The sequence below is a fragment of the Crinia signifera genome, chromosome 4, assembly GCF_055691185.1.
Source record: "Crinia signifera chromosome 4, ASM5569118v1, whole genome shotgun sequence".
Taxonomy (NCBI): domain Eukaryota; kingdom Metazoa; phylum Chordata; class Amphibia; order Anura; family Myobatrachidae; genus Crinia; species Crinia signifera.
Genome location: NC_139220.1, coordinates 331,906,345 through 331,930,725, shown reverse-complemented (window position 1 = coordinate 331,930,725; position 24,381 = coordinate 331,906,345). Strand labels below are relative to the sequence as shown.

Below are 24,381 nucleotides of genomic sequence, written 5' to 3'. Positions count from 1 at the left end.
GGAATTGGGCTAATGTTACCGGTTGTCCGTGCTACCCCGGTGTTTCCTGTGCGTTAATATTGACTTTATTCCCGCCCTAACCCCCCACTGCCCCTTAACATTCCTATAAATTTCATCATTCAGAGGGGTTTCCCCCATTATACCCCACATTCCCTACCCCCCCGGCTATGTGATTGTATTTTACTTGTGACCGTGTTGACCCTTCTCTATTCTTTTAGAGCCTACTTTCGTGTCTGTGCCTTGATCCCTCCTCCATATTGTGACACCAAGCTCTACATACATTTTCACATATCCTACAATGCGAATCTTGCATTGAGGTGCATACTTTATAATGCCACAATACCTTCTAACAAAAAAAAAAAAAAAATTGTACATTATATAATTTCGTGCATTTTATTACTCCGGCAACTTATGACCACCATGCACCGCCCTTCCTACCTCCTATCACTACTCCACACTACCCCTCATCAGATCCTTTCTCTGAACCAGCATCCTTTTAAAACCCAGCAAGTTTACTCTTCCCTCCCATGTCTAGGTTCCTTCCGCAGAGCCCTTTGACCTTATCAATTACATCAGTCCGGTTGCTTCCACCTTGCGATTTGTTATTTAACTTAAGTTAATCCATCTCTCCCAAATTTCCAAAAACTTTCCTTCCGTCCCCCCCACCATATACCTATATTTTTCATGTTCCATTGTACTCTCCACGAGGGGTACCCATTCTGCCAGCGTCGGTTCGCTATCTGCCATCCATTTCCTAGCTATACAAATTTTTGCTAATGTGCACAGATTTATCACCAATAGCCAGAGGTTTCTTTGTATAACAAGTTCTCCCTTTATCGCCAATAAGCACAATTTGGGGGTGCATTTACCCTGTGGGACACCCAGCCGCTCGAGGGTCCGGACTACCTGGCCCCAAAAGTTCCCTACCATGGGGCATTCCCAGATTAGATGGTAAAAGGATCCATCCCCCCTCTTACACTTAGGGCATGTTTTATCACCCCTTCCCCCAAATTTATACAGGCGCTCAGGGGTTATGTATGCTCTATGAGCTATATACAATTGGACCTGCTGAAATTTGACCTGCCCTGTTGCTTTCTGTACATTGGATAACGCCTCCCTCCATTCATCCTCATTTATCTCCCCCAGGTCCGCCTCCCATCTGTTACGTAGTATCCCCAAATTGTCCTTCTTTACTTCTTGTATAAGGTATTTATAACATTGGCCAATCATATGGCGGGGCTGAATTCTTTTAAGAAATTTTTTAGTCAATGATTCTTCCATTGTAGGGTTCCCCATTCTAAATTGCATGCCCAAAGCATGCCTCAACTGAAAATAGCGGTACTGGAAACTATTCAATAAATTAAACTCATCCTTTAAAGAAAGAAAAGTCCGAATACCTGCCCCATCATACAACTGCCCAATTTCCACTAGGCCCCTTTCCCCCCATACCTTATCCATCTGTAGGGCCCCCAATTCACCCAGATGCCGCGTATTATAGAGAGGTGTCTCGGGATCTATCCCGCTACTTCCCATTATTCTCTCGACCTGTTTCCATACCTCTATCGCTTGTTTGATTATAGGTGGCCAATTACGTTGTCTATTTCCGGATAGTAACAGATGCAAGGGAGAGTGACCCGGGGAGACTGTCCCCACCAGGGCACTAACTATTTCGGTATCCTGCCCCTTTTTTATCCATGAACTAAGGAAAGCCATCTGGGTTGCAAGATAATACAACCAGAAATCTGGCAATGCTAACCCCCCTTCTGCCTTGGGCCTAGTCATATTGCTCTGCCTAATTCGGACCCTTTTTTTATTCCAAATCAGGGATGAAATAAGCCCTTCCATTGTTCGAAATATTTTCCGGGGGAGGTAAACCGGAGAGTGTTGTATGGCGTAAAGCACTTTTGGCTGTACCACCATTTTTACGAGGTTAACCCTCCCAGTGACAGTCAGCGGCAGCCTCTCCCATGTTACAATTTTAGATTTTATATAGTTTACCAGAGGGGTAATGTTCATAGCCTCATACTCCTCTGCTCTATTGGAAATCACAATTCCCAAGTATTGAAATTTCTCCACAATTTTTAATGGGCAGTTCGCTACCGCCCCTGTCACTGCCAAGACCCTCAGAGGCATTATACAGGATTTACTCCAGTTTATCCTCAGTCCGGAAAAGTTCCCGAATCGATTTACTATCTCCAATAACCCTGGCATGGCTAACTTATAATCGCTGAGGAAGAGTAAAACATCATCCGCGTATAGCGCTATCCGATCTTCCTTCCCTCCTACCCAAAGTCCTTTCAGCTTGTCGCTCGCTCTAATTAGGCATGCCAGCGGCTCCATTGCTATCGCAAAGAGTGCTGGCGACAGCGGGCAGCCCTGGCGGGTGCCTCTTTTGATGGGAAAACTAGGGGAGATATAATTATTTACCATTACTCGTGCCATGGGGCTCGAATAGAGCAATTTGACCCAGTTTATAAATACTGACCCGACTCCTATCCACTCCAATGCCCTCCATAAGTACTCCCACTCCACAGTGTCGAACGCTTTAGCGGCGTCTAATGACACCACCGCAGGGGCCTCCTTCTCTCCCTGTTTCCCTTGTATATGACAAAACAATCTTCTTAAATTTGTAGCAGAAGACCTGCCGGGTATAAACCCGGTCTGATCTCTATGTATAATTTCCCCCAGGGCAGTATTTAAACGAGTGGATAGGAGTTTAGCCAGTATCTTTACGTCATTCGTCAGCAGGGATATAGGCCTATATGATTCTCTCTCCCTTGGGTCCTTGTCTTTCTTCAAAAGAATTATTATTAATGCCTCGGACATAGAGGGAGGCAGTTTCCCTTCCTCGTATATTTTATTAAAAAGGTCTAACAGCTTTGGGGAGAAAAACTGACAGTGGCGCTTATATAGTTCTTGGGGGATACCGTCTGTCCCCGGGGCTTTGCCGCTAGGAATTGTTCGAATTGCATTGATAATCTCCTGTAGGGTGAATGGGGCATCTAAACTATTTTTTATCCTTTCCGAGAGTTTAGGAGGGGAAATTTGTGCTAGATAGTTTTGTATATCCTCGGGTGACTTATCTGACTTTGCTTCATACAAACTCTGGTAATACTGAGCGAAGCTCTGAACTATGTTAGGGGTTGTGTTCACCAACCTTCCCCCATCCTCCTGTATTTCCAGGACTATATTGGGTGATTGATTCGATTTTACGATGTTAGCTAAAAAACTTCTCGGTCTATCCCCTACAGTATAACTATGATGTTGTTTGAACACTTCCCCTAATTTCGTTTTATCCACTAGCATCTTATTCCAGACTGCCTGGGCCTCTCTCCATTCCTCCCTGCTACAAGGGGTTTTCTCCTTTAGATATTTCTGCTCTAATTTTTTACATTTATTCTCTAACCTCAACTCTTCTTGTCGGTAGGAGGCTTTTAAACAGGCTATCTTTTTTATTAGTGAACCCCGAATACTGGCTTTAAAAGCCTCCCATATTAGGTCTACTGATGCGGACCCCTCGTTAAGGTACAGAAATTCTTCCCACTGTTCCTCCAACCCTACCCCCGGAGCTAATTTGGACAGCCAGTGTGTATTTAGCTTCCAATACACGAACCCCCTCTGCCCCCCAGGGACCATAGTAACCTCGAGAGGGGAGTGGTCAGATATGCCCCTGGCTCTGTAGGCCGCCCCGCTCAACTTCAGCAGGCAGTCCTCCGTAGCCAGGGCCATATCCAATCTGGAAAACGTTTCATGTGTCCCTGAAAAACAAGAATACTCATGAACCTCTGGGTGGTCCCGTCTCCATACATCCCTCAATCCCATCTCTTCTATCATTAAAGAAAACCCAGTCCTTTGACCCGTATGCCCCTGGCCTTTAGATCCCCATCTATCCATTTGTGGATCGAGCACATTATTAAAGTCCCCTACAACCAATGCTGGTGTCCCCGGGGAAAGGGCCATAAATTCCGCTACTTTCTTAAGCACTGTATAGTTAAATGGTGGGGGAATATAAACAGTCATCAACAAAAACACAAATGAATCCAACCTGCATTTCAAAAACACGTATTTCCCATTGGAATCCACTGAGGATGATTCCACTGAAAAGGGTATCCCCTTTCGTACTAACACAGAGACCCCCCTGGAGGCAGAGGTAAACGTGGAGTGGAATGTCCACCCAATCCAAGCCTTTTTTAAGGATAAGACTCTACCCCCCTCCAGGTGGGTCTCCTGAAGACATATAATATCCACAGCGTATTTACGCAACTCCCGTAGGATTAAAGCCCTTTTAATCCTATTATTTAGTCCCCTCACGTTCCACGTGAGGATACTATACTTCATTAACCCCATTCTGTTTCTTTTAACAGGTTAGTTTTGAGCAAGGGGAAGCATCCCTCTAATTGGTCCTGCTCTGTACCCAGACCCCGAATTGTAAACTTGCTGCCGTCCCTCCCCCCCTCCCCCCCCTCCCCCCTCCCTGCATGCCTCCCCTTCCTCCTGACATGCCTCACCCCCCCTTCCCTCCCCCCCCCTCCAGGTGTACCCACAGTGGGCTAACCTTGGGGCATCAAATTTCATGACCACCCAGTAAGGGCTCTCTCCCGCCCCTTATACCTCACACACATAATTCCCCCTCTCACCCCTTTTCCTATATATGCAACTAATATCACTTTTTATGCGAACCCCGCATAATTACATACACACTGTTAAATATCAGCCGTTTACTACGGTCTCTCATAATCGAGGTGAAAAGAAAAAATATAATAGGAAAAACAAGAAAAAGTAAGAACCCCCTATGGAAAGACCATAATTCATAATTAGCCATTTATGGGGCACTACGTTATCTCAGACGTTGCCCATTGGCCGGCTTGCCGGAAAGTTTCTATCCAGCCAGTCTGAGGCGTCATTCGGGCTCAAAAATACTTGAGTTTTCCCCTCAGAGACCACCCGCAACTTAGCCGGGAAAAGCATCACATAATCCAAATGCAGTTCTCTTAATCTTCTCTTCACAGCAACGAATTGGGCCCTATCCTTTTGTACCCCTTGGGCATAGTCAGGGAACACAGAGATTTTTTTATTGTCCCACATTAGAGGTCCCTTTTCGCGACTCAAGCGTAGGATTAGGTCTCTATCGGGGTAATACAGCATTTTGGCAATAAGGGTTCGGTCTGGCGCCCCAGGGGGCAATGGCCTCATTGGGACCCTATGGGCCCTTTCGATTGTAAAAAATTTGGAAAAAGTATCCTTCCCTAACACCTCTATCAACCAGTTCTGTAGAAATTGCTCGGGATTAGACCCTTCCGCTTGCTCTGGAAATCCCAGGAATCTAAGATTATTACGCCTTAAGCGCCCCTCGATGTCTGTTAATTTACTGTCCATGCTCCTCACATGCATTTTCATATTCTCCATATTTTTAACCATCGGGTTTATTAGATCTTCCAATACTGAGGTCCTTTTTTCCACCTCGATAGTCCTCTCTTTTACTTTTTGGACTGATATACGTATAATGTCTAGATCCTCCTGAATTTTGCCAATCTTGATTGCTAGGCGAGCCTCACTTGCTGCTAACGCATCCAGTACTTTCTGAATGGATGCTGGCTCCGGTGTTTTATCTGCATTATCTGGGGGGGTAGCTGGGGGGGTTCCATCCCCTTTAGCAGCTGATGTTGGGGTGGCTGGGGTTCTGGCAAATTTAGCCAGTTTATTTGCTGCTGTAGTGTCTTTGGATTTCCCCATTATTATGGGTATTGTTTTAACCTGGTACTTCTAAGGGTGTAACCTGTGTTCTCTAATCAATCGTCGCACAAACCCCCAGTCCATGCACCCCAGCTTCGTTCCTTGCTCCCCTACACCCCCCGCGCCTCCCAATCTGATCACCAACCAACAATCTGCGGCTAATTTCTCGGAGGGCCTCTCAGCACGACCTTAGCTTAAATCATTAACTGTCCGTTCTTTTTCTCATCCGTTCCGGGGGGAGAGCGTAGTTCCAATTACCAATTTGTTTTAATTTAGGAAGGGTGTAAGGCGTTTCGGAGCCTGAAAAAGGAGCCAGCTATTTAACAATATGGTGACACACAGTTTTTAGATAGCCTTGAGTAAAAAATGGTACCTTCGTGCACGGGCTCACCAACTCGCCGTCCTTCCCTACCCGGCACTTAAACACGGTCACAGAGTCCTCTCACGACCCCCGTGGCTCTCCTCTCCACGTTACCGTGGCTTGCTGCCCGTCTCTTCGCCCCCGTGGGCTCAAAACGGCTCCGATGCTCAGATGTGGACTTTGTCGTGCTGCCGCCTCCCTGCTCCGGAGTACACTCACTGCTGGCTAGGACCGCTTGCACCGCGCGTCCTCCTGTCACGTGCACTCCCGTATCCCCAGGCTTCGCCGGGTGCTATGGTCGTGCTAGCCTCTGCTGCGGTCTGGTTGTCGCGTCCACACACGCGTCACCTGAATTTACCGGACGCTGTATTATTGCTGGGCTCTGCTGCAGTCTGCCCGTCTCGTCGGCTCATGCGTCACCAGGTTTCCCCGGACTCTGTAAACACACAGGTCTTGTCTGCAGTCTCCGGGCGTCCACGCTATTGTCCCGCTCTGACTTCCAGGGTGTTGCCGCCTTGCACCTTCTCCTTTCGGGCAGGGGCTCGCCGTTTAGCAGGGGTGATGAGGGAAATACAGGATACCTGCTTCACATCACAAGGCGGGAGAGAGCGACGTACACGTCCTACTCCCTACGTTCCGTGGTCACGCCCCTTGTTGCCGTCGGAAAATGGGCATCTTATTGCCTCTTGTCCACGCCGTCTGTTAAACCGTCAGTCCTAGCTGGTCCTGGAGAAGCCAGGCTAGGACAAGCAGATATTTCTCCACTCAAGTCCGATTCTCTTTTGTCTTCACAACTCTTGTTACCTCGGGGACCAACTAAAGTATAAGTTCTTTTGGACTCTGGAGCAGCAGAAAATTTTATTTCGTTACAATTTGTTAATCAGCATCATCTTGGAACAGTCTTATTGGATCAAGCCTATCCTCAAGGGTCAATTACCCACCGTACTGTTCCACTCTCAGTTCAAGTCGACCTGCTGCACCATGAGTTACTTCATTTCTTAGTGATTCCAAAAGCCAGTCACCCAATTGTCACCTAACTGTCATCAATCTTGTCTTCAAAAAATGGTGCCAATCCAGACTACAGCCACCGCTGAAGCTCTACTCTTACCTTCTGCCTACCAAGCATTCTCAGACGTCTTTTGTGAAAAATCAGCAGATAAGCTACCCCCTCATCACCAATGGGATTGCCCAATTGACTTGATTCCTGGAAAGACTCCTCCCAGAGGTAGGACAAACCCTCTTTCTCTTCCAGAGACTGAAGCCATGGCATCATATGTCAAGGAAAATCTTGAAAAGGGGTTTATTCTACCATCTTCCTCTCCAGCTGGGGTGGGTTTTTTTTTTAATAAAAAAGAAAGACGGTGGACTTAGACCCTGCATTGATTATAGAGCCTTAAATGACATTACCATTAAAAATCGGTACCCTCTTCCCCTTGTTACGGAATTATTTGACCGGATCAAAGGGGCTACAGTCTTTTCCAAGCTAGACCTCAGGGGGGCCTATAATTTAATTCGTATTTGTGCAGGTGACGAATGGAAAACAGCATTCAACACAAGGGATGGTCATTATGAATACCTAGTAATGCCGTTCGGGTTAAGTAATGCCCCTGACATTTTTCAAGAATTTATGAATGAAATATTCCGTGATCTTCTATATTATTCAGTTGTGGTTTATCTGGATGACATTTTAATTTTTTCTCAGAATCTTCCAGACCACCGTCTGCACGTCAAGGAGGTGCTCCAGCGATTGCGGGATAACCAATTGTACTGCAAGCTATCTAAATGTGAATTTGAAAAACCCTCAAATGCCTTTCTGGGATACATTATTTCCGGTTCAGATCTTCGTATGGACCCTTCTAAGGTAAAAGCAGTTCTTGATTGGTCCCGCCCTACTACATTAAGATCCATTCAACGTTTTATTGGATTCTCTAACTATTACAGAAGATTTATTAAAAACTTTTCCTCCATCATCAGTCCTATTACTGCTCTCACCCATAAAGGGGTCAACTCGTCCCAGTGGTCGCCTGAAGCCATTGCTGCTTTTCACTGGCTGCTTTTCACTGGCAACAAGTCTTTACTGAAGCTCCTATCCTTATTCAGCCAGATCCTTCTTGACCATTCATATTGGAAGTAGACACCTCGTCCGTGGGAGTAGGAGCAGTGCTTTCACAGAAAACCTCTGATGGCAAGAATCATCCCTGTGGGTTCTTTTCCAAGAAATTCTTACCAGCCGAAAGAAATTATCCCATTGGGGAGCAGGAACTTTTGGCCATCAAGCTCGCCCTAGAAGAATGGCGTTATCTTTTAGAAGGAGCTAAATTCCCAGTATCCATCATCACGGATCACAAAAACCTTCTTTATCTGCGAAAAGCGCAATGCCTGAACCCAGATTAGCCCGCTGGGCTTTATTCTTTACAACTTTTCTTTAACTTTTCGGCCTGGATCTCAAAATGGCAAAGCTGATGCCTTGTCCCAATCTTTTTCTTCTTCAATAGAGGACCAAGTTCCCGATCCAGTGCTCCCAGCAAAGCCTCCCAGCGCTATAAAAAATTTGCGGATCGCCACAGAAAAGCAGTACCTAAACTTCAAATTGGAGATAGAGTCTGGCTTTCAGCGGAAAACATCAGATTGCGAGTACCATTGATGAAATTTGCGCCCAGATTTATAGGTCCCTATCCGGTAGTCTCTGTCATTTCGCCAGTAGCATATAGGCTTCAGCTGCCTCAGTCTCTACGAATCCCTAACACGTTCCAAATTTCCTTATTAAGGCCATTAGTCCTCAATCGGTTCCAAAGTGTCATGAACCCCGGTTCTCGCACCGCTTGCATGCGCCCCTTACCGGCACGCTGGGGTAGTGTCCTCCGTAGATCAGCTGCCGGCACAGTCGGCAATCCCTGGCGTGATGTCTTTTGCTTCCAAGTCGCCCCTGCATCACTGTGAGCTCCAAGTGTATTCCCTGATCAAACTGCGGGTGACATGATCCAGGTAAGCTCCAACTTACTTCCTGGTCTGTGTGCTGCTGCTGCGGCTAATCCCATCACCTGCGTCTGATTCCCTAATCACCTGGAGGGATAAAAGCCTAGCTCACAGTCTCCTCCTTGTCTTGAACAACTCGTCAGTTTACCTGTGAGTTCTCCAGCGTTAAGCTTCTGTCAAGACTCCCCACTTGCTCCAGAGATCCGGTTACCTGAGTCCGCTGTCACCTGTGTTACTCTCAGCGTCCTGGTTATTCCACTCCTGCCAGAAGTCTCCACGTGATCCATCTGCCGTGTGATCCTGTCTTCTCGTGCAGTCCAGGTTATCTGCTCAGTGTCCGGATACCAGTGGGTTCCGTGCCCGTCTCCCTTCGGCTCTCAGGCCGCTCCAGCGATCCCCAGTGATCTCCAGTATCGGCTCCCTAGCCGCCCCAGCGATCCCCAGTGATCTCAAGTATCGGCTCCCTAGCCGCTCCAGTGATCTCCAGCATCTCCCTGTGTTACCTTCGTGTCTTCCCCGGCTTCCAGGCCGCATCTCACATTCCTCAAGTACCCTCCGTGTTGCTGTATAGCATTCAGTGCCATCGATCACCATCGATGGTTTAAGTACCCTCTAAGACTCTTGTTGCCCAAACTCTGCCAAAGCTACAGGGGAACCTGGGCAGAGGGCCGCGACCTGGTCGGCAGTTGCAGCGAAGTCCATATACCCTTGCGGGGGTCCCTGGTGAAAACCACTGTCGGCTTAGACCCCGCGCCTCTGCTTTAGGTCTCAGCCAATCCTCTGTGTCCCCGGCAGATCATCTCCCTCCAGCCTCCGTGCATGAGCTCCAGCTACCTCAAGCCTCCTCGTTTCCAGTTCCCTGCGCCCTCCACTGGCGCACCCAGGTCAGTGCCGGGAACACAGACAGTCCAGGCCGTGACACAAAGTAAAGTACCTCGACTACAGCAGCTTCAAACCGATTGTGGAGTATCCTTTGATGTGAAAAGAATCCTAGACTCCAGAAGACGATTCGGTTGAATTCAATATTTGCTGGATTGTAAAGACTATGGGCCGGAGGAGAGAACGTGGGTAGATGCCACAGCCATTGATGCTCCCGCCTTGTTAAAGAAGTTCCATCAAAACAATCCTCGTAAGCCTGGAAAGTGTCCGGAGTCCACTCCCAAGGGGGGTACTGTCACAGCCCATTCCTGTTGCTTACCAGTCCGGGTGGTAGGGCGGGATCTGGTCCAGGGGCATGGTCTCTGGCGCTTGAGCAGGGCACCAGGGGAGCCTGAGTAGTTCCTGATTCCTGTCCGTCACCTGCTCTTTCATTATCTTTCCCGTGGCTAACTCCTGAGACTCATCCTTCACGTCAGTGTCCACAAGCTGCGAGCTCCTCCCAGGTCCCGTATGAGAAGGACCTATATACGCCCTGCTATCCTTCAAGCTGCACCCGTTCCTGGTTGTCACCTGGGTCCACAGAATTCCCAGGTACTGACAATAAGGTTGTGTAAATAATGACATTATAGGAGGACAGTCAAAATATTATATATATTACATTTCAATTCATAGAGAATCACAAATAAAATTGGTTTATCTAATTGAGCCTCACTTCCGGTTGTTGGAACGCACGCCGTGTCCAACTTCTGGTTGGTGGAACGCAGGTAGCTTATATTACATGCCTGCAGTACAAAAATGCATAGGAAACCTATATTGAAATGTATCATTAATAGGGCTTAGAGTGGAGGAGGGAACAGAGATGGAGTGGAACGCAACTTCCGGTTTCTGGTTGTTCGTCCACAATTATCGCTACTGATATGAGAATTTGCAACAGGAACCTTATATCTACATCTATAATAAGGCAGGCAATACTATAAAATGGGCAAACTTAGACTACATATATTATCACATCAAGTGTGCTACTTCCAATCTCGTAAGAACTACTGTATATAGGTTACCAAGGTAACACAAACTTTTGCGGTAATAGAAAATGTATGGGACACAATGCATGTCCCACTTTGACCAAAAGAGGCATTTTTGAGAAGATTCCTAGATCACAGCATATCCTGTGCTGTGAGCCACTACCAAATATACAGTAAATAATATTAATAAAAAACAGTTTTAATCTAAAAGATGCTGATTATTGATAATGATTTTTCGGTACTGCTTTCCTAGCATGGCGCTCGTCTTATTGATTGTATGCCTTAAGTTTAAGGTACTTAAAGCATAAAATCAACGCGATGGACCCGATTTTTTAATCTCATGGATCTTATGCATCCATAAGATGCATGAGATCCATGAGATTAAAAAATCGTGAGTCCCCAATAACCATTGTTAATGCCACCAGCACTATCAATGCCAACCCGAAGCGTGGCGAGCGCAGCGAGCCCGCGAGGGTCAGCGGTACGCGTCCTTCGACCTTTTCATACCCCCCACTATCCACGTCGGCGTGGAGTTGATTTTATAAAGCGTGGCGAGCGCAGCGAGCCACCGAGCCCGAAGTATGGCGAGCGCAGCAAGCCCCGCGAGGGGACGCGGATACCTGTGAAGCCCGCGAGGGGACGCGGATACCTGTGAAGGTATCTGCGTCCCCTCGCGGGGCACGCTGCGCTCGCCATACTTCGGGCTCGGTGGCTCGCTGCGTTCGCCACGTGGATGGTGGGGGTATGAAAAGGTCGGAGGACGCATACCGCCGCCCCTCGCGGGATAGCTGCGCTCGCCACGCTTTGGGTTGGCGTCAATAGTGGGGTGGCGTTAACAATGGGGGGGGGCATTTCACCCATGAGGGGGGGGGGGGTTAGCAATTAAAATTGGGGTTTTGGGGGCTTTTTACATTGATTCCAATGTAAAAATCTCGTCGATTGCATCATCTCATGCATCTTATGCCGCACAAACACATAAGATGCATGAGATGCTTGAGATATCAGCCCCACACATACAATCTAGATCGTGGGCTCCGTGCTCGGAAAGCAGTACCGATTATTCACAATTAGCAACAGGAGGAAAAAATATAAAATATAAAAGAATATATGAAATTAAGAATATGGTATATATTAAATATATAGTTTGTTACAATTAAATAAACATAGAAATTCATGTTATTGGAGTTTAAAGACATACATTTAAGGCCCATACACACTAGAAGATTTTCATTTTCAAAATCTTTGATAGATAAATTTTTCACCAAAGTAGTGTGTACACACTGAGTTATTTTCCTCAAAGAGCAAGAGATTTTCAGGAGCCTAAAGGCCCATACACACTGGGCGACTTTGAGCTGAAAGTCGCTGAAAACACGTACTTTGAGCGGCTTTCAGCTCAAAGCCGCCCAGTGTGTATGCCCTGGCAATGAGCGGTGAGCGCTGCTGCGCGCTCCCGCATCATCGCCGGGAAAGCCGTTCATCTGTTGGTTATACCAGCAGATGAGCGGCTTTCAGGATGGCTTTGCATAGCTCTGCAAAGTTATCTCCCCCCTCCGTCAGTGCCAGGCAGGGGGAAAGTCGCTCAGTGTGTATGCACTGAGCGGTTTTCCCCGCAGCGATGATTGGCATCAATGCTGTCCATACACACTGGGCATAGTCGCCCAGTGTGTATGGACCTTAAAGCCTTTGCTAAAAATCTTTCATATAAAAGGCGATTTACATAATGGGCGGGGTTTGAATTACAAGGGTGGGAGCAGGGGCCATTTTATTCAGTGCATTTCTGTTCTTGGTGCCTGATTCAGAACTGATTGCTGGGCTGCATATATTCGGAGCCCAGCAATTAGGTAAACTCCACCCGTGCAGCAAAATCCCACCCATGTGCACGGCAAACATTTCATTTGTAGCTGTGCATATAGGGAGAAATCCATTCACTTGCAACAGCAATGTATACGTTACGCCATAACAAAATATACATTGGGGGGGGGGGGCAGTGGCGGCGGTAACATATATATTGTTGGCCTGCGGAAAATTTAAGGCATGTCTTTGTGGGACAGCGGACTATGCACACCATAATGCCCATTACACATATACCACATACTGTAATGCCCATTACACATTATGCCACACACTGTAATGCCCAATACACATATGCCACACACTGTAATGCCCATTACATATAATGCCACATAAGTGGCGTTTACCTACATGCTCATTGCTAGGGTTTTCATGCACAGTGCCAGGGGTAACATGCACGGTGCCAGGGGTAAGATGCTATGTGCATTGCACTGTGCGGTTCTGCATCCTTACGCTCACCTTGCCCTGCTGTCTGTCCCTGCCTGCATCAGTAAAGGAGACCGCCGGGCAGAGCGGTGGGGAAATCCGACTGGCTCAGAGCAGGTCCATCTGTCCGCGACTCGCAGCCAATCAGGCAACGGTGGCTCGCGAGTTGCAAGCAGGCGTGTCATTTGAAATAGCCGAACAGCGGATGGTTGGACCTGCTCTGAGACAGCCAGGTTTACCACCGCTCTGCAGGCTGTCTCTTTAACGATGCAGGCATGGACAGACAGCAGGGCAAGGTGAGCGGACGTTTCACCTCCAAAATGAACCGACGGAACGCAGTTATGCCCCGTTCTGGCTCAATTTAACCCATGGTTGCCAGTAATATATACATTGCTGGCCTGTGCCTGCTATGTATATACAGATGGATCCTCTGATCCTTGGCCGAGGATCGCCAGCATGCCTGCGCTGGCGCTCGCCGGTGCTCCATCTGACTGGGACACGAGTGCGTCTCACATGCACGCGCTTCCCAGTTTCAGGACGGTGCCGTGGCGGCATCCTGCCCGTCTCCTCGGATAGGGGACGGCGGGGCGGCAAGAGGCACCGGGGGAAGGTGGCGGAGCCAGCTCCATAGCCATGGGGAGTCTGAGAGCGTCTTGTGCGCACACTCCCCTGGCGAGAGCCGGCCGCTGGAGGGGGCTGGTGATAGAATCGCCAGCCCCTGCAAAGAGCATGTTCCATCTGTACTACTATCGGCTAAATCCAAAGGCCTCTTCTCAGTCCTCATCCAGCTTGATCTGTCGGTTGCATTTGACACTGTTGACCACCCTCTCCTGCTCAACACGCTCCGCTCCTTTGGCATCACACGGTCTTCTCCTGGTTCACCTCATACCTCTCTGATCTCTCCTTTTCCGTCTCCACTCCGAGCTCCGCCTCTCCTACTACCCCACAGCCAGTCGTGTTCCCCAAGGGTCAGTCCTTGGCCCTCTCCTCTTCTCCCTCTACACCACCTCTCTGGGCACCCTCATCAGCTCCTTTGGCTTCCATTAGCACCTTTATGCTGATGATCAGGCGAACGTACCCGGCGCGCTCCTGCCGCCAGCCACCATTCACTGTGACGTAGGTGGCAGGCTCGGGGATGGTCGGCGCGGCTCGGGGGGACTAGGGAGAGTTCAGGCACCCGAGTCCTCCCGAGCCACCATGAAACATCCCGAGCCTGTCGCCTGTGTGATGACTGTCAGGCGGCAGGGGGAAGCGGCGGCAACAGGAGAGCTCTGGCGTACTAACACCGGAGTGGAGGTGAGGGGGGTGGGGGGGAGCGGCGGCTTCCTAGATTCTGTGGTGGGTTTTTCTGGGGAAGGACGACAAACCTTCCCTAGTAGGTTTGCCCTGCCCCAGCAAAACCCACCACTCAAGGGGTTAACAGAGAGCCCGGCAGGAACATATTTACAGTCAGTGTGCCCCGTCCTTGTGTAGCAGGGCAGAGGAGACTAATTAACTTTACACATAGACAAAGTGTTTCCATAGCTTGTTATCTAATGCAAAGATAGTGCAGCGCTCACTAAAGCAGAGGAGGGCAGAGACCTCTGTAATTCTATACACCGAGACTGAGCCAGCGGTACTATGTAAAAACCGGACCCGGACTAGACTCCAGACTGCCGGACCTGACATCAAAATCTGCAGTCCGGAGCTTGTATCGTCCGGTCCGGGGGTGTCTTGTCCGGGTGGTCCCTGTGATAGCTATCACCAGGGACATGGGGAAGGGGAGACTACAGCCTTCCCGTGTGGTCCGGAACGTTCTGTTTTTTGCTACATGCCCGGACCATACAGGGAGGCTTTATTCTTCCCCTCCTCCACTCCCTGGTGACAGGTGTCACAGACAGCCCCCCCCCCCCCCGGACAGGACCATCCCCCCCCCCCCCGGCAGTCCGGGGGTCTTGTCCTGGGCCGGTTTTACCCATACCCTGAACCAGCCAAGGCAGAGTGGAAATTCAGTGAGCTTGTGGGAGTAAAGGACAAATCAGCAGCAATAATACCATCCTCTGTTCCTACTTATATAGCAAAGTATTATCCTGGTGATTCTCTCACTGCAGGACACGTTTGCATGTGGAGGAGGCGGAGTATAGATTACAGATATTGCGCTCCAGTTACATTCTTCAGTGAAGTAAAGTTATGGCCTCATTTGAACAAGATACACTACTTAGTAAATACACGATCTGTGAAGATCACTGTCAGTGAATTCCTGTTGGACAGTATTACCCCAGCACCAGTATGTAGATAAGGAAAGAGAGGAGGAGAGGGCGAAGATATCTATTGACCTGTATATTTTAGCAATATAAAAAGTGTCAGATTATTGGTTATAATCTAGGAACTAACATTCCAGTCAGTACAGCTTTACAGACACAGAATTCTATTGTACTTCGCAAACATATTCTAAGCACAAGCGACTGTTCCTGTTATAGTACCAGCTAATTGGTAGGATACGTTATTGCCTAGGGAGAGACAGCTCCTTGTATCAAAAGACATACAGGCAACGCTTGTTTCAGCAGCCTCTGTCACCTTTATTATATACAGCTAAGATAGCGATACAGAGGGACAGACTCGATACAAGAGGGTCACTATCCAAAGTTATAACTCTGATAACGTAATAGGGAACTACACGTTATACACCTATCTCCGCAGAGGATTACACAAATATAAATTCAAGGTTACAAGTTTAAAGTGAGCTCACCTTAAAAGACTTTCTGCAAAGTTGATATCTGGCAGCATTCAGAGGAGTTGTGTCTATAAAGGAACCTGCAACATATAAATAAAAGCGCTGAACTATTGGAGACTGCAGTACTGCTAGGGACTGAGACTAGAAGTGGTTTCCACATGATTATTATGGCGCAAGAATACAGTTTATAGCAATGATAATATGGTGAGAGAGAGAGGTAGACGGCCTGGCACTCCCTCAGCTGGGATTCAGTACCTGGGTGCCTTCTGGAACAAACAGGTAGTCTCGTAGGAAGGAACAGACAGCGGCACTCCAAGGATTTTCAACAGCGTGTATTAAAGCAAACCAACGTTTCGGGGTATCATTAACCCCTTTGTCAAGGTTAAAGTGCAATAACAAGAAAATAGTGACTGGTGCTTACAGACTGCTATATATGAACCTTACTAAAGGAACCTAATTCGGTGTGAAATTCATGTGTATTGTTCTGCTGTCAAAATGCCCCTGATGAAGTCAATTTGTTGACGAAACGCGTTGGGTTTATACCATCACTGAGAAGACATCTTTTAATAAAGAATTTTTTATTGTCAAAATTTTTTTTTTATATATTGTTATTGTAACTCTGTTTGTTATTGGACAAAAATAATTATCCTGTCACCTGTACTTCAGGAAGGGCGCATTCTGAGAATCTATTTCTTTCTATCTCTATCCTGGGTCCTGTCTAACAGAGGGCTCCTCAGAGTTGCTGCCATACCTTTGTAGAAGCACGGCTGGGGTACTCTGTCCCCATATATATATATATATATATATATATATATATATATATATATATATATATATATATATATATAAATATCACACAAAATTCCTAGATTTGCGCTAATCCTGAATATCTTACATATACAGTATGTGCCTATGCACATCCTTGCTGGCGGGTCGCCAGAACGTACGCGCTGGCGACCCGCCAGCAGCCTCGCCAGCGAGGAGACTGAGACGCGCGTGCGTCTCACACGCACGCGCGTCTCAGTCTCCGTCGCTAGCGTGGCGGAAACCCTGTCCGTCTCCACCTCAGGGAGACGGACGGGGTTAGGGGGGGGTTAGGGGGGATGCGGGCAGGCGGCGGGGACCCCGGGTTACCGCCGGCAAGCCGTCGGGGACCCGGGGAAACGTATGGAAGCGCCGTCGGAAGGGGGCGCGCGCGCCTCTCGTGCGCGCGCGTCCCCTTCTCACGATCGCCATGGCGCTGGCGGGGGATGGCGGCTGGCGATGCCAGCGCCATCCCCTGCCAAGATGGGAACAGACCCATCTGTACATACTGGTTCCCTTATAGAGGGCAGTCAGTGTGGTTAGTACAATGCTATATGTATATATATATATATATATATATATACACAGACACACACACACAGGTTCCCATATAGAGAGCGGTCAGTGTGGTTAGTGCTGTTTTCCCCAGCACTGCCCGCTGTTAGTAGAACAGACATATTTAACACAATACTCGGCATGGTCAGACTAATCACATACCTTGCTGGGTATTACAGACCCCTCAGGACCACAGTAATCCGGGTCTCCCAGCTGCTGGCACCAATGTGTAAGTCAGGGTTGCCGACTTTTAAAAGCTCCTCTCCTGGAGAAGCCCGAGATGAGACTTTCAGCAGGAGCTTGGGGGCGGGGCTTAAACATGACATAATTAATCCCCGCCCCCATGAAGGAAAGTTACTCAATTTGCCTATCTCCGGGGAGGGGGCGGGGCTAAATGACGCGATTATGACGCTTTAGCCCCGCTCCTCCCCAGAGATCTGCAGCCATAAGGTAATTTAAACGCCGTGGTCAGGGGGGGGGGAGCCGCAATCAGGGGGGGAGGAAGCAGGGGTCCCCCTGAATCCGGGAGGGTTGGCCACCTTTCCGGGGGGCCGGGAGGGTGCCCCGATTTTCGGGACCCTCCCGGCCATTCCGGGAGGGTAGGCAACCCTGATGTAAGTACAGGAGGAGTCAGTGCTGCTTCTGTCTCCTACTTACATCTCCTACTTCCTCATCAGCTCCTTCTCTCCTCAGTCCCCCGTCCTCCCCCTCCCTGCTGCTGAGGAATGTACAGCAGCACACAGAGCACGGCCAGAGCAGCCCCGGCTTCCGTGTTAGCTAAGTAACTATAAGGAAGCCCAGGGAATGTGGAGGCTGAGTGGCTGCTGATGTACAGGCTGCTGCAGCACACATACACATACCTGCTTCTATCCGTCACCCTGATCCCTCCAGATAACAGGCAGCACACCATACAGCAGCTACAGGGAGCAGTCAGCACTACCCTGCTGCTTGCAGACCCACCCACCTGATCCCTGCACAGCAAATCACAAGCCAGATTTTTTTCTGCAGCGTCCAATCCATGGCTGGCCCTGAGAACAAGGCAACAAGCCCAAAAACAAGCTACCCACAACTAGCAGGAAAAATAAGCGGAATTGGCAACCATGCAAAGGTCCCTGCTACCATTGTACTTCCTGTGTGTGTCAGTCCCCACCAGTGTTGCCAACTCTGAAATGAAAAACAAGCAACTGATGACTGAAAAACAAGCCCAAAGCAAACCCAACCCAATCCTAAAAAGCCCCCAAACAAGCCCAACGTACATTTGCTATATATATATATATATATATATATATATATACCTAAATACACACATCCACTTCACGGCGGCACTCCCGGACGAAATAACAGCAATAACACACTGTGGAGGTTATTCTGATCGTAGCGGCCAAACGTGCGTACGTTCCAAAATAACGTACGCTCTCCGTACGCGGCCGTTGGGGTTAAGTCCACCCACAAGTCAGCCGCATACGTACGGCCAGAAACAACGTCAAAGGGGAGTGGCGTACAATTGAGCGTACGCCAACGTACACGGACGGCCCAGCCCTTACACTCCGACAACTGGCGTACAACAGAGCGTCCGCCACCGTTTACGGACGTCTCTCGTCCGTCTTCCCACCGACTTCTTGCGGAGATCTGAGCGTACGCCAGCTTGCACGGACGGGTCCCTATTGTTTTCAATGGAAAACTCAGCTTATGTCACCGCTCGTGAGAGTGAGCGTACGTCCGTGCACGCTGGCATACCCTTCACATATATGGACCTGCAAATCTTGCCTTTCAACTACGAATCAGACAATTAATTAATTATTCTAATTGTTATTCAATTATTGTTTTCTATTAACTCAATTGTCTACCTTAATAAAGACCCTAATAAAACAACATTTGAACCCTCATTACATGTATATTTGTTATGTTCTAATGTGGCATTTGGGGGTGGGGGTAGGGGTGTGGGTGGGGGTAGGGGTGTGGGTGGGGGTTGGGGAGGCGGTGGGGGTGGGGGTTGCGGAGGGGGTGGGGGTAGGGGTGTGGGTGGGGGTAGGGGTGTGGGTGGGGGTGGGGGTTGGGGAGGGGGTAGGGGATGGGGAAATTTGGTGGGCCCCAGCTTGACCCATTGTCTCCTCCTCTTCCTCCTCCTCTTCCTCCTCCTCTTCCTCCTCCTCGTCTGCCTGCTCCCGGGCTGCCTGCTCCCGGGCTGCCTGCTCCCGGGCTTCTATGCGTGCCCTTGCCCGTGCTGAAATGTTCATGTTGATGGTATAGAAATCGAAGATTGGGGTTCATAAAAAAGGGGGAAAGAAAAATTCACATTAGTCATGCTCATAACCTTCCAAATTATCATTGCTGTTATATTTCAGACATTTATCATGCAAACTAATTGATATGCTACACCCAAAAACTGAGCAACTACTTAAACCCCCCCTATACACCCCATATACACCCCATATACACCCCATATACACCCCCTATACACCCATATACACCCCATATACACCCCCTATACACCCCATATACACCCCCTATACACCCATATACACCCCATATACACCCCCTATACACCCCATATACACCCCCTATACACCCCATATACACCCCATATAAACCCCCTATACACCCCATATACACCCCCTATACACCCATATACACCCCCTATACACCCCCTATACACCCATATACACCCCATATACACCCCCTATACACCCCATATACACCCCATATACACCCCCTATACACCCCATATACACCCACATACTCAGGAACATATTTATAAAAAGTACAGAAAACATTGCAAAAAAACGCAGACATACTAGTAAATAAAAACTTACATCGGGCAATATGGCGGCGAAGTGTAGAAAGCAACACTGGCTGCCGCCGGCACAGGTCAGACCAGCGCCGCTCAACTTGGGCCAGGCTTCTGCAGACGCCGGTCCGGGCGAAGATTAGCCGGCGGGCAGCATTATACGCCCGCCGCTTGTCCATATTGGACACATATGGGCCCCTGGGCCCCAGGCGCCGGTCCATGACCTCAACCAAGGCCAACAGCTCCTGGGTAGAAAACGCCCTAGCCCTGGTTGAAGTCATAGTGGCAATGGCGCAGTTATTAATTGCAGGTACATATATCACTTTTGGTGCTTGCTGATTGGTGTAAAAAATTGTTTGTTTAGTATTAACTTTATTAATCCTTCTTATATGAACAAACTGGATGCGAATAGAAACTTACGCGGACCGTTCCGATATACACACACCATAACCAACAGCATGCATTCAATGTATAGAGAGGAACTGTATATACAGTGTGCGTAAAATAATACACGCAACCGTCTACTAATAAATACGCTGCTAAAAGGGGCACAATACACCCATTTCCATGGAGAGACGTACTGTATATACAGTGTGCGTAAAAGAATACACACAACCGTCTACTAATAAATACGCTGCTAAAAGGGGCACAATGCAACATGTTGGTGTATGACAATTTCATACTCATTACATATGTAAGGAAAGCATTATAACGTGATGTTTTGAAATGTGACTCACAAAGCATACACAAACTCCAACAGATACCAGCTGACAACACTCATCATTGGAATGACAGGTGCACACATTTCACGATGTAGCACACAATGCTCCACAACCTGTGTATGTGCATATACAGGTGATTGATCAGGTGCGTTGAGACCTGCGTAATTTAAGCGGCAATTATCGGCGGGAAATATCGGCGTAAATTAGCAACTACATTGCGGGGAAAAATATACGCCCCCTTGTTCATGGCGGGAGATTAACATATAAATATTCAGTCAGATGCAGGCCAGAATTGCTGCAAACATGTCTAACTCAGACGATTCCGCAGCTGAGGACGCTCTACAGAGAGCTACAGCAGAATCCCTGCTTGAAGCTTTACAGAAGAGGGAACAGGAGCGGAGAAGGAGGGCTCAAGAGAGAAGTAGCCTGCAAGACCAAGCGGGCCCCTCAATAACAGTCCCTGTTCAACCTCCACCAGCTCCACAAGGGCCAAGCAACCAGCCAGAACAAGAGGTTGCATCTCTCCAAACAGGTGTGACCCAGCAGGTGCATGGTGAGAGAACTGGGGCCACCAGAAATCGAGCTGCAACATCTAGGGTAAGGACTGAGCAGGATACCACCACCAAAAAGAGAAACCCTGCATTTGTAGAGGCAGAATTAAGAATTTTAGTGCCCAGAGCACGCAAATGGATCGAATTGGCAACCAGGAAGCCGGGTGCCAGTGCAAGGAGAAACCTTTGGGACAAGATCACAGAGGAAGTGAACCAGGTGTCACCAGTGGTCAGAGATTGGCTAGCGGTGAAGAAAAGGCAAGTGTGTTTGTCCCCCTGATAATGTCATATGTGTGTACATATGTTACATGTATGTTTAGAGAATAATAGAAAGGTGTGTTTGTAGATAGTGCTACACTTCAATGTCACATGTGAACACAACCATGTCTAATAACCCACATTGATATATGAAACATGCACCATTGGTGTGATGTGAGGTTATGGGCACAGTTCTGCTCATGTGAAGTATGTGAAGTATGTGATGGGACAAGAGAAAGTGTGTTTTGGAAAGAGTTGTTGTAACATGTTCCATATGATGCAACTGAAACAAGAATGAGCAAACTGTGCACATGTAGCTGGTGAGAAACTACACATCCCAGTATGCCATCCCATAGTTAAATGACTCCATAATAACCACACTGTCAAGCTATGGTGGAATGTGTAGTTTCACAACAGGTGGAGGTGCATAATTTGGCCATGGATGATGTCATTTCTGCATAGTGATCTATGTATGTGCATTTAGTGGCCTAATGAATGAGATGAGACACTGAAATGCCTCCTAATGGAGACATTAATGTGTGTGTGGGACACATATGGCTAAAAAACATAAGATCACCCACACTAGGAAATGTAACGTAGTCATGATGTTCACTAGCACAGTGGTGCACATATCTCATGGTGATATTTGTATTTTTAAACTTGTAGGTGGACAGACTTCAAAACGACACTGAAGAGGAAGATGACTGACCGGTACAACCACAGCATGTCCACCGGGAGAGGTCCTATGCCCGATAATTTGGAGTATACCCCCCTGGAGCAGGACGCCTTGGACGTCATTGATGTGGCCGAGGTCAGGGGGATCTCCAATATGGACAGTGAGCTCCCGGCGGAGGTCTTTGATGCTGCTTTTGATGGTAAGTCACAGTAATGCATTGTATTTTGAAAGATATTTTTTAGTGCGTATGTGATGGTGACATTGTTTTCAATTATTATCCTAGCAGAAGCAGAAACCCAGGATGAACCGGCAGCATCTTCCTCTGCAGAGCCACAGGTGGAGCAAGTGGTCCAGCCTCCACCAAGAAGACACCCCCAGCCCCAGCCACAGGAGACATGGGATGAGAGCGTGATGGTGATGCTGGAGAGGATCGAGCAGCAAGGGGTGGATGCTGCGCTCCGTCAGCAGCAGATTGGGGAATTTTTGGAGGATTGGAAGGCCACAAACAGGCAGCAGTGTGAGGCCTTCAACCGCATGAATGACACTCTGGCGGCTGGCATGCAAAGCATTGGGCAACACCTCAGCCGCCAGAATGACATTCTTGCGGAGCTGCTGACCACCGCCAGGTCCCTAAGGGACAATCCCCCATCTGCTGGCCCACCCCAAGCTGCTCCCCAACCTTCCACCTCTGCTGACCCTCCTGTGTCCACTAGGGGAAGACACCGCAAGCCATCTGAGCCAAAGGCCCCTGTCCCCAAGGCCCCATCTAAAAGGGGGAAAAAAGGGCCCAAATAATGAGACCTGGTTCACTTCCTCTGTGGTTGGACCCCAAATGTTTAAATTGCACTGGACATCCACTTCCTGAGTTGGCCATCGATCCATTTTCGTGCCATGGGCATTAAAGTTCTTATTTTGACCTCTACAAATGCAGGATAAATTTTTGGTGGTGTGTATCTTGCTTAGTATTCACCCTGGTTGTTGCAGTACGTATTCTGGTGTCCCCATTTCTTTCACCATTGCATTTGCAGGGTAACACATGTTTGGAGATATGCAACCTCTTGTTCTGGCTGTTTTTTATTTTTGTGTCTATTTTATTTGTTTATTTGATTTATGACATGAAAGTGTCAAATAAGCTGTGATGCTGAACAGCAAATAAATTTATTTTACCAATTAAAACAAAATTGTTGTATGTGTAATTTCTTGTGTGAAACAAATACTAGATTTATGTGTACTTACTGACCAGGGTATTTTTGAACATTTGTTGAAGTGTGGTAGAAGTTTCCCATGTGTAACCCTCTCCATGGCCATTCCCATGTTCCTATCCAACTTTTCCCTGCTAATTAGTTTGTGTCAGCCAGAGGTGGGCTGGGCCGGGGGCAGGGTGCCATCTGCCCCCCAGGCCAGTTCATCTAAGTGTCCGAGGGCTGCCTGACTGCAGGACGCAGGCAGAAGATGCTTTTGCTACCTACTGTATGTCACTGCTCACACGGAGACACAGAAGCAGGTGCTAACAGAAAATGGATGCCCCCATAGCAGGCTACAAAAAGATGGCCACCATTCACCAATGGGGAGAGAGAGGATTTATTTCCCTTTAACCTCGAGGCCAGGGGGCGGAGCTTACCGGTAACTGTGTCATCATGCAAACAGGAGCAGCCTGAAAGTAACTTTCTGTTCTGGAGCCCATGGACTGGAGGAGAGGGCTCAGGGCTGTGGTGAGGAGTGGCAGCTAGATGTAAGTGTAAGGTGGGGCTGGGCTAACATACACAGTTGGGGAGATATGTGTTTGTGTGTGTGTGTATGTATGTATGTATGTATGTATGTATGTATGTATGTATGTATGTGTATACACACACACACATTTTATTGTGCATTCTTTGTTGTTTAGAATTTGTGTGGACTAAGGGGATTATTCAATTGGCTGAAAGGTGTTGCCCGCATTAAATATGCAGACATCCCATTTTACCAAGGGTATGTGCACTACCCTTCCAATATCTGTGGTATCCAATTAAGTGAAAATTGGTCACAGGATTTTTTTTAAGGTAAATGCTAGCTTGTGTGCGGGGAGT

At 48.1% G+C, this 24,381-nt stretch overlaps 1 protein-coding gene across 2 annotated transcripts in view; it reads right to left on the bottom strand.

Annotated features, from left to right (window-relative positions):
* The window catches only part of LOC146075992 (uncharacterized), a 411,577-nt gene that overhangs the window by 9,479 nt on the left and 377,717 nt on the right, over positions 1-24,381 (bottom strand). The window contains exons 1-2 of one of the 2 annotated variants that reach the window (XM_083185747.1): positions 18,181-18,268; positions 15,977-16,041 (exon numbers count right to left, since the gene is read on the bottom strand). The exons of the other annotated variant lie outside the window; for it this stretch is intronic. The gene's annotated coding sequence lies outside the window, so the exon portion shown is untranslated. Of the gene's footprint in view, positions 1-15,976; positions 16,042-18,180; positions 18,269-24,381 lie in introns of those variants that run through there. 2 annotated transcript variants of the gene reach the window in all.